The sequence below is a fragment of the Delphinapterus leucas genome, chromosome 7 (assembly GCF_059928025.1).
Source record: "Delphinapterus leucas isolate spDelLeu-1000000601 "Yukka" chromosome 7, BTC_Dleu_Yukka2, whole genome shotgun sequence".
In the NCBI taxonomy this organism is placed as follows: Eukaryota; Metazoa; Chordata; class Mammalia; order Artiodactyla; family Monodontidae; genus Delphinapterus; species Delphinapterus leucas.
The window spans coordinates 5,893,095-5,908,486 of NC_143135.1; the positions used below are offsets into that span (position 1 = coordinate 5,893,095).

Here is a 15,392-nt window from a genome sequence, read left to right on the forward strand (position 1 = left end):
GAGCACATTACATGCATTAACTCGTTTGATCTTTGTAACAAGCCTATGCACATTACTGTTATTATCCCTGATTTTACAGATGAAGAAATTCAGGCCTGGAGATTAAACAGCTTGCCCAGAGCTAGTGGTCTTGGTGGAGCCCTGACTGGAACCCAGGCCGTTCGACCCCTGGGGTCTTACCACTGTATTTTCCCTGCCCTGTTACATCAACATCTGGGAATTCTCTTTACGTGTTTTTTTTTTTTTCTCCTTAAGATCCAGTCAGGGCCTCGGCACTGTTGGTGCATTGGGGCTGCCAGATAAAATACTGGTTAAATTCAAATGGCTAGTTTATTAAAATGGCTAGTTGAATTCAAATTTCAGATAAACCAATAATTTAGTAGTGTAAGTATGCTCCAAATATTGCACAGGATATACTTGTACATTTTTTAAAATGCAGTCTAGCTGAAATTCAGATTCTAACTGGACACTTTGCATTTTGATTGGCTGAATCTGGCGGCCCTTGGCTCAGCGACTTTATCTTGGTTGAGAAAAGAGTTGGGCGCCCGGGAGGAGATTGAAGTAATCAGTCTTGCTACTCACATTTCTCTGGCCAGATTGTGCTGAGGGCTACCAATCTCTGATTCATGGTACTTTTTTTGTTTGTTTATTTTTTGGCCGTACCACGCGGCATGCAGGATCCTAGTTCCCTGACCAGGGATCAAACCCACGTCCCCAGCAGTGGAAGCACCGAGTCTTAACCATTGTGCCACCAGGGAAGTCCATCATGGTACATTTTAAAGTAAAACATACTTAATATCTAAATTCCAAACATGTCTAACTTTTGCTTTTCTCCTCTAAAGAAAGAATATTAACACAACCTGTTGTGGGAACATGCCAAGATACAGGTAGATCACAGCAGAAACTTAAGAAATCTCATACAATCAGTCTAATATTTTGCTATTCCAGAAGACTCATTTGACCTAAACCAACTCATTCAGAAAACTGTCTAAAATTTTTTTAACCCCCCTCACAGGGAAACGCCATTGCCTTTTCTAATCTGTATCTTTTGCTGATCTGACCAGCCAGATATTTTTCATAAAGCTTAGTCTCATCCTGCTTCTTGGAGCGGCTGTGGCTAACCAGGAGTTTGGGTGTGAACAGGAAGCACGGCCGTCTACAGGTCTGCCTTCCCTGGGCTGCTGCTTCTCCGGCTGTGCCTCTCTGAACATGACGTCTTGCCCTGTCAGCCCAGGGAGCCGGAGCACAAAAGCCACTGGTCATCTTAGCCCTTGGCAGGGTCAGTGTATTGGGTGATGCCTGGGTCCCAGCCGGTGCTGGGGTATTTTACACTGGCACTAGAGCTTTGCTCTCAGAGGAGGGAGGCGCTCTTCATCCAGTACAAGGCCAGTCTTTCACCTGAGCTGAGCCGCTTTCCAGGGATGCTCCATCTCTGTAACTCCTAGCAGCCTACCCTCCTGTTTCCAAACAGCATTCGGCTCTATTTTCTGACCTCTTCCTGTGGAAGGTTTAGCTCGCTTTTACCCCCCAGCCCAGACATACCCACTTTCCCTGCTCTCCTCCTTCCCGCATGGTTACGTAACCATTTAAAAGTACATCTTCAGTTTTTACATTATTAAAATCAAGTAAATATTCACAGTTGAGAACACCAAGTGTATACGTGATAACATTTTCCTGTATAACTTCTCAGTTTCCTGGAGTTACTCTTTACCTCATTCCTTCATCCCCAGACGAACTATAAAAATTGCCATCTCCTCCCCATTTTTTCAGAGACATCAGGTCATCCAGCCTTTTTGTTTATTTAGACCCCCGATTGCCCCCTTGGAGCCCCATCTCTGGAAGCTTCCCAGCCCGTGCTGTTGTCTGGAGAAGCAGTTCTCACCATCCCCTGAGAACTCCCCGGGCTTCCTTCTGTGCTGGCTCCCAGGCTTCTCGGTCTTGGTTTATTTACTCCCTTGTTTTGTTGGTGCTCATCTCCCAAGAGTTTCCTGGGAAAATGCACGTGAGGGTGGTAAACTTTCCTAGGCCAAGCAGGTCTGAAAATACCTTTATTTTGCCCTCACACTTGATTGATAGTCTAACCGGGTAGAAAATTATGGGTTGGAGAGCGTTTCCCTCAGAAGTGGCTCGGCGTTACTGTGGCCTCCTTCTTCTCTTCAGGAGTGTAGTTGGCTGAGTGACGGCCCCCAAAGATGTCTAGGTCCTCATCCCTGGCACCTGTAAGTGTCACATTATCAGGGAAAAGGGTCTTTGCAGATATGACAAAGTGAAGGATCTTGACATGGGGAGGTGACCCTGGATTATCCGGGGGCCCTAAATGCCATCGCAGGTGTCCTCAGAAGGGAGATGCAGGAGGTTAGACACACACTGCGGTTCTAGAAGGCCAAGTGATGACAGAGGCAGAGACTGGAGTGATGTGGCCATAAGCAGAGGCATTCTGGCAGCACCGGAAGCTGGAGGAGGCAAGGAAAGACACTCCCCTGCAGCCTCCGGAGTGGATATGACCCTGCCTGCACCTCGATTTGGGCCCAGTGAAACCGATGCTGAACTCTGGCCTCCAGAACTAAAAGAGAATACATTTTGGTCGTTTTAAGCCACCCACTCTGTGATACAGGAAGTTAACAGGATCCCCCTGATCTTACTTCCAGGCAGGACTTTGGGCATCGTGCTGGGGCTCAAAGGGTCCTCACAGCCACAAGTGCACGAGGTGCAGGAGGTGATGCTGGATGACTCTGCCCTGCTCCCCCCCGGGGGGCTGGGGGTGGGCTCCCCGGACTCAGCCTCTTATTTTCTTACCTTTTCTCCTATTTGCCATATGTCCGTCTTTTTGTTATGCTTTCTGGGTGATGTCCTCCACTGTCTTCTAATTCTTCTATTTATTATGTTTAAAAATGTCTGCAATGCTATTTTTAATTCCCTAGAGCTCTTTCTCATTGCCTTTTTAAAATAGCTGCCACCTCGCAGTGCTATAGCTTCTCTTACTTCTCTGAGATTAATTATAGTGGGTTTTTTCTAAGTATCTGCTCTCTCTATTACTTTCTCCTCAGAGTCCCATGTTTTTATTCCCAGTTTGTTTTGGTGAATTTTTTTGGCTCTGTCCTCAAACATCTGGTGATTTTGGCTGTCCCTTCATACTGAAGCCGATTGGAAAGCCTGGGCACGGTGGGGCTTATGGACCAGTTGTCCTCACCTTGAGAGGAGGCTGCAGGCCACCCCTTTCTTTGGGTGCCGACTACGTGTCTGTAGCCACGGGACGTCCGTCCTGGGCGGGTGGTTTCCTAGAGAGGAGCCCTCAGGGTGCTCCCTAGCCATCAGCCTGGGAACCACTTTGTGGTAGCCGAGGGCTTTGCCATCTCCCCTGCTGTCTGCAGTGCCGTCTGGTGCCCTGTCTGCCGCCTCTCCCCTGGCTGGGCCTCGTGGCCACAGTGGAGCCTTTCCAGGAACCCAACCTCTCGTCTTCTGAAAGGCGCCAGTGCCTGGCGGTCAGGAGCGGGGCCCTGGATGCCCATAACCGGTCCACCTGGCTCTGACACTTCCTAGCAGCGTGCTCTTGGGCACATGACTCCATCTGTCCTGTCTGCGCCTCAGTTTCCATGGCTCTAGACCTGGGAGCGCAGGTGAACCGTCGCAGGGGTCGCTGCGAGGATTCAGCCAGTGACTGCGCTGGGCTCAGCAGGGCTGAGGCTGTTTGCTGTTCCTGTGGTTCTGCTGGGGTGTGGTGCAGAGATGGGTCTGGGGCTCTTACTCCCTTAGACTGTAACCAGCCTTCAGTTTGCAGCCCCACTGTCCAGCCGACCCGCTAAGTTCTGAACTTCCCGGGAGCTGAAAGTCGAATTTGCTCACTCTGTGGATTCCTCTGCGTGCTCTCCACCCCCCACCCCCAGTCATTGCCACTTGTCCACATGCTGTGCATCGTTCAGTTTTAGGGGCCTCTCTCATCTGCTGCCCTTGGCTTTCCCATTTGTCCTTGGGGGTTTGTGTTCTTTTTAAAAAGATCCTTTTACCGATGTTTTAGTGGGATTTCAGAAGGGTAGAAATGAACCCCTGTGTTCGATCCATACATTTCACCAGACCTAGTTCTTACCGTAAAATGTGAAGCAAATATGTCAACATAGTGACATCAGTTTATTCTGAGTTTCTGGGTCTTATATATATTGCTAGCTGTATTGTCTGTATTTTTCAAATGTTTCATAAAGAAAAGAAAAAGAAAGAAAGAAAGGGAGGAAGGAATGAAGGGAGGGAGGGAGGGAGGAAACCTCGATCCTAGTACCCTCTAGGATCGTCTAGGATCCTCAAGTGCTCATCCTGCATTTCTCCTCTTCTTACTTGAACATTAAGTTAAGACGTCCTTGTCCAGACATTGGGGAGTTTACAGCAGAAACCTCCTCACCTCCCACTAACTCACTTTTACCTCTACCCCCTCTGAGCCACCACTGAGGCCACCAGTGAGCCCTCTGCTGTCAAATCCCATGTCTGTTTTTTTCACTCCTTATCAGAGCTCTGCTGCCTTAGACATGACATTCCTCAGAGCCCTGGCCCTCACCATGCGCCCACGGCCCTGGCTGGTCCCTGGGTGTCCCTCGGCTCATCCTGGCCCGTGGGTGTTTCTGGCCGCCCCATCCATCCCTCCTGCCCTCATGTCCCCAGCAGGACGTGGCTCCCAGACCTCCCTTTCCTGCTCAGAGTTCTCCTTCAACGTCAGACTCACGTCCAGCAGCCTGTTTGGACTCCCCAGCTGGATAGCTTGCAGTTAATTCAAGCTCATCAGGGTCAAAATTGAACTTGCCGGCCGCTACCTACATCCGCTTCTGTGTTCCTTAACTTGGCATTGCCACTGTTCACCCCTTCCCTTAAAACAGGAGCCAAGAGGCACCCTTACCTGTGGCCTCTTTACCCCTCGTCGAACAGGTGCTGGAGGAGTACTTCGGGCATGTTTCTTGCCTACATTAGAACATCTTCCTTGTTTTTCTTCCACCTCTAGTCTTTCCTCCTCAAATTCGTCTTCCTCAGAACAGTCAGAGTGGTCCCTCTAAATTGCAAATCCCTCCTCCCCTGCCTAGTTTCCTGGGTCACATCCCCTGACATTGAGGGTAAGTCTGCGCCCCTTGCTGCGCGTGCAGGCTCGTGACCTGGAGTCTAGGTGTCTGCGCTCGGTCTCCTGGGCATCCTCACTCCCTGGCCTCAGTGGACATTTGCCAGGCTGTTTGGCCCTTCGTCTTTGCTCCCCCTGTCCCCACGCCTGAACCACCTCCCTCCTTCCTCCTTGTCCTTTGATTCGTCCCTGGTGTGTTTCTTCAGGAGGTCTTCCTGCTGGCTCTGCCCTCTCTCCGTGCAGCCATGTGTTGGCATCGGCACAGTTCACAGGCTCGTTTTTGCTGCCACCCACTCGGCCTTTCCTGGCCCAGAGAGGGTGCTGATCACAGTCCTAAATAGCTCCGTGCTCTGAAGGCCTCCGCTTGGCCTGCTTCAGGATGAGCGGGTGAGAGAAGGGGGGGGGGGTTATTTTTTATTTTTAAAAACAATTTTTGGCCGCACCGTGTGGCTTGCGGGATCTTAGTTCCCTGACCAGGGATTGAAGCCGTGCCCCCTGCAGTGGAAGTGTGGAGTCCTAACCACTGGACCACCAGGGAATTCTCAAGGGAGCGTTTTTAACACCCTGTACTCCCCAGCCCCTGGTTTTAGGGTCTCTATAGGTTCTGGTCATTTATGGGGAACGTGGGTCTGTTAGTTTCCTAGGGCTGCCATAGCAAAGAACCCAAAACGGGATGGCTTACGACGGAGATTTATTGTCTCACAGCCTGGAGATCAGAAGTCCAAAGTCAAGGTGTCAGCAGGGCCACGGTCCCTCTGACAGTTCTGGGGGGGATCCTTCCTTATCTCTTCCAGCTTCCGGTGTTTCCAGCAATCCTTGGCGTTCTCTCCAGGCACATGGCTGTCTTCTCCCTGTGTGTCTCCACATGGTCTTCCATCTGCGTGTGTCTGTCTCTATGTTCAAATTTCATCTTTTTATAAGGACACCAAACATGTTGGATTTGGGCCCACCCTAGTGACCTCATTTTCACTGATTACCTCTGTAAAGACCTAATTTTGGGGAATTCCCTGGTGGTCTAGTGGTTAGGACTCTGCACTTCCACTGCAGGGGGCACGGGTTCGATCCCTGATCAGGGAACTAAGATTCTGAATACTGTGCAGAGCGGCCCAAAAAGAAAAAAAAAAAAAGGACCTTATTTCCAACTGAAGTCACATTCTGAGGTCTTAGGGGTTGGCACTCCCACGTATTTCTTTGGGGAACAAAATTCAGCCCATACACTGGTGTCCACTTTCCTACCACCTTGAAACTGGGGTGACCTGAGTGAGCGAGTGGGGACGAGGTCCTATGTGACTCGCCAGCTGGGGTGGGTGTGCCATGAAGGTGTCGGGGAGCTTTCTGGACCACCTGCATGTCTGCTGTGTTTTGGTGTCCGTCTCCCTGCAAAGCATCGTCCAGCCATGGTTAGAATTGAGTCTTTAGTGCCTGTCACCCTCTCAGCCCTGAAATGCTGTCCTGGTTCCCACCCTCGGGCTGGGAGGTATATTTTGCTGACCTTGCCCCTTTGACCTTCCTTGTCAACACTTTGGGCTCTTATCTGTGTGTAAGGGACACTCATGTGTCCCTTTCGCTTGTGTGTGCTGCTCCCAGGAGGGGCCATGCCTTATTCATTGTCTAGCCGCTCCACAGTATTTCTGGGCTCACAGTACTCTGCAAGCTCATGTGGCCTGGAGCAGTCATTCATTCATTCACTCATTCATTCCCCAGACATTTAACGTCGGTGTCAGGCACTGGGCAGAGTGCTAGGGCGACACTGGGGGACAAAACAGACTGAGAATCCTGTCGCCAAGTCCTCACAGTGTCTGGTGAGACGGGTCAGCAAATCGTTATAACATTAAGTGCTCCTTTTTTTTTTTTAATTTCATTTTTTTAGAATACATTTCTTTATTTTCAGCTGCGTTTGGTCGTCGTTGCAGCGTGCAGGCTCAGTAGTTGCGGCACATGGGCTCAGTAGTTGTGGCGCACGGGCTTAGTTGCTCCGCGGCATGTGGGATCTTCCCGGACCAGGGCTCGAACCCGTGTTCCCTCCATTGGCGGGCAGATTCTTAAGCACTGCGCCACCAGGGGAGCGCTAAGGGCTCCTTGAGGACACAGACGCAGACACGACCTCACCGAGAACCCCCACAAGCAGGAGGACAGGGGTTGTGGCAGGGACAGTGACAGAGCTGCGGTGAAGACAGATGGCCGCCCGAGGAAGGGTGTCTGAGCAGCCTGGGGTGGTGGAGGAGTCCAGGAAGACCTTCCTGAGTGGGATCTAAAGGATGTGGAGAAATTCGCGCGAGTGGCTTTCCGGCTGTGAGCCTGGCCCGACGCTCAGGTCCCCAGGCAGGCGTGCACAGGTTGGCAGTAGCACTCCTTTTGCACCAGGGGGCAGTGTTTGCTTTGAAAGTCTCCCTGCCCTCAAATGAGGCTGGGACAGGGCAGCCGCTGCTGTGCCCACCGGGCCCCCTCCTCACCCTGTGCTTCCTGCCACTCCCTTGCGGGCCTTGATCAGTCCTCATGCGCCTCTCTCTCTGAGCCTCCCCCGTTTCCCAGTCCACAAACCCCCTCGGCCAACGCGGGGCCCGTTGTCCCAGGTGCCGCTCTTACCCCCTCTCCCCTCTGCCTGCCGCCTAAATCGAGGGTTGCCAGGGGCGACGCAGAGCCCCGCCGCTCAGGGTGGGAGGTGGGCTGTGCTGCCCCAGGCCCCGCGCTCTTTCCGCTCCGAGTCTCTTCCTGCCTTTGATGTTCTCGCACCCCATTCTTCTTCATCTGTCACCTTCGTTGTTCCTCCTGTCCTCCCTTCAGCTCCCCCTGCTCAGAAGTCTCGGCCTTGGTCTGTCCTCTCTTGGGCGCTTTGATATGAGCCGCTGCAGCCCTGAAAGTCAGGCGGAGTCTTTCCCTTTCATCTGTCCCCGTTGGCCTCCAGCCCCGGGCCACCATCCGACACGTTTAGGACAGCGCGGAGCTGCCTGGAAGGAAGGCTCCCCGAGAGCAGCCCCATCCATCAGAGGCTCGCTTCTGCCACAGTGTGGAGTCCTCCACCAAGAACTCTTTCTTTCTGGTTCTGACCTGCTTTTGCTTGCAGCCAGCCGCTGAGGCCGGCTGGGGGCAGGGGATAAAGCCTGGTAGGGGTGCTAGTGCTGGGGGTGGGTAGTAGGAAGTAATTGTGTAGGAGCCTCACTAGTTAACTTGGAGATTCCTGGGGCCTGTTTCTGACCCGCTTTCCCTTCTTCTCACCCCACCTGGCTGCTCCAACACACGTCTGAGATGGATGTGCTCAGGTACTTGGGGACTGGGGGCGGGCAGTTCAGTCTGTGGGCTTCCAAAACTAACACATCAGCCAGCCACCCGCAAAGCAGGGCCACAGCTTTACTTTCCTTTGTGCCTCCTGCCCACAGTTGCCCTCTGAGTCTGCAGGAGCTGCTGTGTGAAGAACAGGGATATTTAGGGTGGAAGCAATACAGATCCTCGGAGGAACATTCCAGGGCCCGATGCTTGGCTACAACAGCTATTCAGGTGGCCGCCTACCCTGATCCCAGCAAGCCTGCTCTGGCTGAGAGCACGTCCGCCCTTGAGCCCAGTGGCTTTATTGTCTGGACCAAAATTTGGATGGTGATGGCTTGACAGCGGAATTCTGTGCTGCTCTTGGTTGCGAGAGGCAGCCTGGGAGGTACAGTTTAGGTCTGAAGTAATGGGACCTCTAGTGACATTTTGATGATTATTGGATGAATTGAAACTGCCCTAGCTCATCAGGGACACGTGATTGCTGGCTCTGTTAGCCTGCTCCCTGGTGAGAAGTGCAGAGCCCCACTGGTGGCCCTGCCGAAGTTCAGGCAGTAACGCATTTTTATCAGGAGTGGGGTTTTGGCTTTTGGTTTCCAAGTGCCTGTCACGCTGTGCTTCTGATGAAAACCATAACTTATTCCTTTAGTTAGGTGAGGACACCCTAATGGGTCAGCACTCTTGCTCTAGAAGGAGACGTACAAAGTGGGCTCAGAGCTGCCCCTGCTGGCTGACCTTGAGTGTGACTTAATCCCACTATGCCTGGTTCCTTCTGTCAAAGGGAGTGATAAGCAGCTGTGAGGCTGACCTGAGTTAGTACGTGCGGAGCCCAATGCCTGGGAAAGAGTAGAGACTCTGCTAGGTGTGCTGTTCCCCGCTGTGTCCCCACCTGCTGGCACCGGCCTGGCACAGAGGTCGAGCTTGGCGAGTGTTGGATGTTGTAGAAGCCGCAGGGGCAGGTCAGGTCACCGGGCCTGGCAGACGACGTCACTACCTCCCCTGCCTCGTGCCCCAGGTTGTTGTCAGCACCCTCTTGACTGAATCGTCACCACTCCCTTCTGGAAGGAAAGAACACTGAGCTTATCCACTCAGCGCTGGGGGGAGGTTTGAAGCTGGAAGAGAAGTCGAGACTGCCTGTGGAGTCACGCTGAGAGGCAGCGGGGGAGAAACAGGTGTCCCCAACACTCCCCGCCTCCCTGTGCCTCATCCTTGCTGGCGTTGTTTACACGTCCCAAGTGAGAGTCAAAGCCGTCTTCCTCCCCGTCTCTAATGCACACCCCAGGGCCAAGGAAAGGGATCTGTCAGCTGGCATTTGCAAAAATAGCAAACGGGCCTCTCTGGGCCTGTCGGCTCACTGGAGAGGAAACCGGATAAGGGATCTTTGGGCGGTGGCGGCTGCTTTTCTCTTGCTCATCACTCCCCCAGCTCTGAGGTCAGAAAAGGAGATTTTTGCTCACGTGTGCCACTGGCACTGAGCAAGGCAAAGTGGCGTCCCCGAGGCAGGTGACCGGAGGCTGGCTGTGCCCTGGCTCCTCCAAGGGGCCTCTCCCCCCGGGGGAACCCAACCAGTGGGGGAGTCCCATCCGTCCGCAGAGCAGCCGCCCTCTCTGAAGGCTTGTGGCTCCCCTGGGCAAGGTCAGCTGATGCAACAGAACACGAGGGCTTCCCAGGGCGTCGGGTTTGGTTAACGAAGGCCTCGGCATTTTTAAGGAAGATTTTCAGCCAAACTGCCAACGACCTTGAGAACTTCTGGGTTCCCATCCCGCAACCGAAAGCTCAAAGGCAAGGCACAGTGTGGCAGCAATGGTGGGAGCCTGGGCCTTGCCCACACCGCCCTCCTGTGACCGGTGCCGTCACCTGTGCTCTGCTCTGCAGTGAGGGGACGAGAATGCTACCTGCAACGGTGCTTGAGGGAAGGCCAGTGCTCTGCGAAAGTGGCGCTGTGAAGAGGGGCTGGCACTCAGGTCACTGCAAGATGCCAGAGTTTGGTCTCAGGGCGGGGGTCCCATTGAATGCCAGAGGCAGCCCCTCTGGGAGGGCTGCAGAAGGGATTTTGGTCTCCTGAGGCCTGGCCACGCTCAGACCTCAGGCGCTGAGCTTCTGCTGCCGGGCCTCACCGGGTGCCTGGCTGCCTGCCTCCGCCACCCCGAGCGGGAATCCGCCCACTCAGCGCCTCCTTCGGCCCACCCCGGACCCTCAGACTCGACACAGCCAGAGTGAGTGCATCACACACTCGACCCACGAAGGTCCTGCTTCCTGGAAGGGAGGCCTCTGTGAGGTGGCTCACCTCTGTCCTGCAGGTTTTCTCCCAGCTGAAGTTGATTCTGGAAAGGCCTTAGGAGGCACCAGGCAGCCAAACCCCCTGGGTTTCAGGTCTGGGAGGGGAGTGGGACTTGACAAGGGAAAAGGCTGGGTGCTGGGTTAACCAAGTTCTGAGGTGTCCTGGGAACGCAGCAGGATTTTTATTCACCTTTGTGTCCTCAAGACCCAAGCGTGGCTTTGCGGGGTCAGGGGGTGGGGGGTCTCTTGTGACTAAGCTGGGAACTGAGCTACAGGGCTGTGTCTAGGCTCTGAGGGGGCAGTGTGACCTGTGCCCTCGGGCATCCACGAGGGCCCCGTCTGACCAGCCTCCCCAGACCCCACTCTGCCTGTTGGCTGACGTTTCTGTGCCTTTCACCTGCAGGGGCAGCAGGAAGTCCGCTGTCCCGCTCCCGACTGGTGTCCTGCCTCAGGACACCTCCTTCGGGCTTCCCTGGTGGCGCAGTGGTTAAGAATCCGCCTGCCAATGCAGGGGACACGGGTTCAAGCCCTGGTCCGGGAAGATCCCACATGCCACGGAGCAACTAAGCGCATGCGCCACAACTACTGAGCCTGCACTCCAGAGCCCGTGAGCCACAACTACTGAGCCTGTGTGCCACAACTACTGAAGCCTGCACGCCTAGATCCCGTGCTCCGCAACAGGAGAAACCACCGCAGTGAGAAGCCCACGCACCGCAACGAAGAGTAGCCCTTGCTTGCCGCATCTAGAGAAAGCCCGCGCGCAGCAAGGAAGACCCAACACAGCCTAATTAATTAATTAATTTTTAAAAAAAGAACACCTCCTTCATGCTCTTTCCCTATCCCTGGGGATCGGGGAGCAGGCTTTGGGCTGTGAAGCTCCTGCTGCCTGCGTGACCCAGCCTCCATGCCTCCCCTGCTCTGGGGCGCCCCTTCCCCCAGTCTCAGCCTTGGCAGCCGTCCCTGCCTCCAGCAGACTGGGGCGGGAGAACTTTGTACCCTGGGCCACTGACTCAGGCCGAGCAGATGGCGTGGCCTCCCTGGGAAGAAGCAGCCCTGGGTGCCTGGCTGGTGTGGGGTGAGTGCCCCAGGGCTCCCTTGTCGCGTGCAGGTCTTCCCACCCGAGAATGCGGTCCGCTCTCTGTGGGCGCACGTTCCGGCCCTTGTCCAGTGAGAGCCACTGGACGGGTGGCCGCATCGCTGGTTTGGGCGGGAATGAGAGCCCTGCGGGTGTGGGCACCAGAGCCGAGGGTTCCTTCTCGTGCCCTGCACTCATCAGGGAGGAAAGGCCAGTGGGAAGATGGCGATGGCGGCCCCGTTAATTGCCCAGGCATGGCGCTCAGGGCCCCTGCTCAGTGATCCACAGGACGACCTGCCGAGGTTGGGGTGGTGGTAGCCACTTCCAGAGAGGCGGGAATGAGGCCTCAGGTGCCCAGACCCGGGCCTGCTGACTCCAGGTTCACGCTGGGCTGCCAGCCGGTGCGTGTGGCTGCCCTCTGCCCACGTTTTCCACTGCGCTGACTTCAGCGAAGGACCGTGACCTTCCCCCTTCTATAAACATCTGCCTGCTACTCCCGCACCCGGGGTCTGCTCGGGACAGGGGCTCCGGGGCGTTCAGAGACCCCCACCTCCACCACCCAGTGCCCAGACCCTGGTTTCTTGGTTTGTAAAGTGGGACGCCAGGGAAGCCCTTGCTGTCTAGAGCACGTGTGAGGGTCAAATGCAGAAATATGTGTGGGTCTCTAAGGCCGGATAATTCAGACTCCCTTGTTTGCTGACTGAGCTAGGGAGGCACTTGGCACCCAGCCCGGGAGCATAACCTCCAGGGATCTCTTTCTTTATCTGGAAAAGGGATTGGGGCATGTGTGGTTGGGGACAGGACAGAAATGTCTGTTTATCCACAGGACAATGCGTAGTGCCTAAGGCGTCCTCAAGAGTAAACCCACCCAAGTGGGAGAAAAGAGCGTGCCTCCCTGGAAATAGTTGAAACGTCCCTGGAGGATGGAGAATCTCCGTGCCAGTGGTACCAGCTGTAAGGCTGCTCACCTGTAGATAAGTGAGGAAGATCCCGCCTGCAGCCCTGAGCAGAGCAGGCATCTGGTGCCCAGGACGAGGGCGAGGTTTGCATCCCACACCTGCTCCCTGGGGTGTGCGCCATGGACCGCCAGGGCCTGCTTGCTTCTGGCTGCTCCGCTGGGCAAGCGCTTCCCTCCTAGTGGGTGGGTGTCTGAAGCCGGAAGCCAGAAGCCGGTGCAGAGGGTTAGGTGCTGCCAGTAGACCTGCGAGGGGGAGATAACAGGATAGCATCTGAAGCTCATGGGCTTTCAGAAAGGTGTGGGAGTCAAATGTTCCCACTCTGAGGCCCAGCTGGTACTTGGCGCCCACTGTGAGCGGGTCCCGGGGGCTCCCTTGGGTCGCTCCTCCATCGGCGCCAGCTGGAGCATGGCTTCTTTCTTTCAGACCCACAGACAGGCTGCAGAAGCAGTGCGGGGAATTCTCTCACACCCCTTACCCCAGTTTCCCAAACACTGTTGACCACATTTGCTTCATTATTCTCATGTTTTTCCCTGAACCATTTGAGTGTAAGTTGCAGATATGATGCCCTTAAACTCCTAAACACTTAAGTGTTTTTTCCCTAAGAATGAGGATATTGTCTAAAGTTACCACAGTACAACAATTAACATTGACACAATACTCGTTTGTAACGTACAGACCTCATTTAAATTTTGTCAGTTGTCCCCCTAATGTCCTTTACTGCAGCTGAAATCCAAGATCCAATCCAGGAGCACGTGTGCATTTCATTGTTCTGGCTCTTTAGTCTCCTTTAACCTGGAAGTTCTTTAGTCTTTGTCCCTCATGACCTTTGACACGTGTGAAGAGTACAGGCCAGTGGTTTGGTGGAACGTCCCTCAGTCTGGGTTTGCCTTGTGTTGGCTCCCGATTAGACTCAGGCTGGGCATCTGTGGCAGGAACACCCGCAGGTCCTTCTTGGCGCCCGTCAGGAGGCATGTGATGGCCGTTTCCTGCTGGTGATGTTAACCTGCATGACGCGTACGGGGGTGTCTGCCAGGTTCGTCCACTTTGTATTAATAAGTAAGGACTGTGTGCTCCATTTTAGAAGATGAGCCAGAGCCCAGCGAGGCTGCTGCCCCACCCTTGACATTCGCACTGCTGGTGGGACCCCGGGCGCCCACCGCCCGCCCTCGCCTCTGCCCCTGTTGGCTCTCAACTCCCGAGAGCTTCTGCCCCAGCCCCACGGCGCTTCCTGGCTTTCCTCCTCAGCCAGACTCAACGTTGGTGCACCCGCCACTCCTCTCTCTTTTTTTTTTTTTTTTTTTGCGGTACGCGGGCCTCTCACTGTTGTGGCCTCTCCCGTTGCGGAGCACAGGCTGCAGACGCGCAGGCTCAGCGGCCATGGCTCATGGGCCCAGCCGCTCCGTGGCATGTGGGATCTTCCCGGACCGGGGCACGAACCCGTGTCCCCAGCATCGGCAGGCGGACTCCCAACCACTGCGCCACCAGGGAAGCCCTCCTCTCTTGACTGTTCTGTCCCCAGCAGATCTACCCCAGGCCCAGGGCTTCCAACCCCACCCTTTTGCTGAAGCGCCCAGGCTTCCTGCCTGGCTCTGACCTCTTTGGCTGCCTGTCCCCACCCCCAGTCTGGTCTCTCCTGAGGTTGGGGAGGCACTTCCCCTCGCCCATCCTGGGCTTCTTCCTTCCCCTCATCTTCCACAGTGGGTCTCAGCGAATCTAGCCTGTTGTATCCCAGATACCTCCCCACCCCCTCTGTCCCCCCCAGTCAGAGGTGCTGTCTCTGTCTCAGCCCCTGCACAGCCCCACACGTGCACCCTCTTTCCGTCCTCGCTGCTCCCAACCCAGGCATCTTTTCCAAACACGCAGCAGGTCGTGCCCTCCACCATCGTGTTGGGTGAGAGGCGGACGTACCCAGAGGCCTCGGCAGCCTGGCCCGTCTCACCTTCAGCCGTGGGGTCCCTGCCCCCAGCTGTCAGACCGGATCTTTCTTGGACACACCCAGCTCCTTCTTCCCTCAGGTCCTTGGCCGTGGCTGTTACTGTGCTTGGGGTGCGTTCCCTGCAGATCAGATCTGTGTGTGGCTGCGGCTTCCTGCATTTAGGTCCCCACGTCTGTGCCCTCCTCGGAGAGGCCCACTTAATATCCAGCCCCCGGCCCGGTAATTCACAAAATGTTACCTGTTTTCTTGCCCTTGGGGCACTAGTCATGATCTGAAAGGACCTTATTTCTGTCTGTTTTTTTCCTTTTCTCTTCTCCTTCCCTGGGTCTACCTCCTGTGAGAGCCGAGGCCTTCCTGCCTTGTTCTCGATGCCCTCGCCTGGTGCTGTGCCTGGCGGGGTTGATGCTCTGCGGGCTGCCCTCTCTCCCCTGGTCTGAGGGCTTCCCTCTTCTCTTTCTTCTCTTTATTTCCTTATTTCTTTTCTTCTCTTGTCTTTCTATTTGGTCTTTATTTCCCCTTATCCGTCTTGTTGGCCATAATATGATGCTGAGGTTTTTATATATAAAAATAAATATATATTTATGCTTCTTACTTAAAACAAAATGGTTGAGTCAAGCATTTAAACTTTACTGAGAAATAGTTCACGTGGTTAGCTGGATAAAGGCACCAGAGCAAGGGTAAAGGACCGAATGCCAGTTTGGGCTCTGCTGTAACAGCTGTGTGACTTTGAACACACTTTTTAAAGCTCGCCTGGGCCTTGGTTTTCTTCACTTGTAAAATGAGGCGGGT

At 54.6% G+C, this 15,392-nt stretch overlaps 1 protein-coding gene across 17 annotated transcripts in view; it reads left to right on the plus strand.

The window, feature by feature from the left end:
- Positions 1-15,392, plus strand: part of PC (pyruvate carboxylase) — a 106,997-nt gene that overhangs the window by 66,901 nt on the left and 24,704 nt on the right. For 4 of the 17 annotated variants that reach the window (XM_089914445.1, XM_089914444.1, XM_089914450.1 and 1 more), the window contains one exon: positions 12,535-12,750. The exons of 10 other annotated variants lie outside the window; for them this stretch is intronic. The gene's annotated coding sequence lies outside the window, so the exon portion shown is untranslated. Of the gene's footprint in view, positions 1-11,036; positions 12,751-15,392 lie in introns of all 17 variants that reach the window. 3 more of the 17 variants (XM_089914439.1, XM_089914447.1, XM_089914442.1) reach the window with 2 other exon arrangements.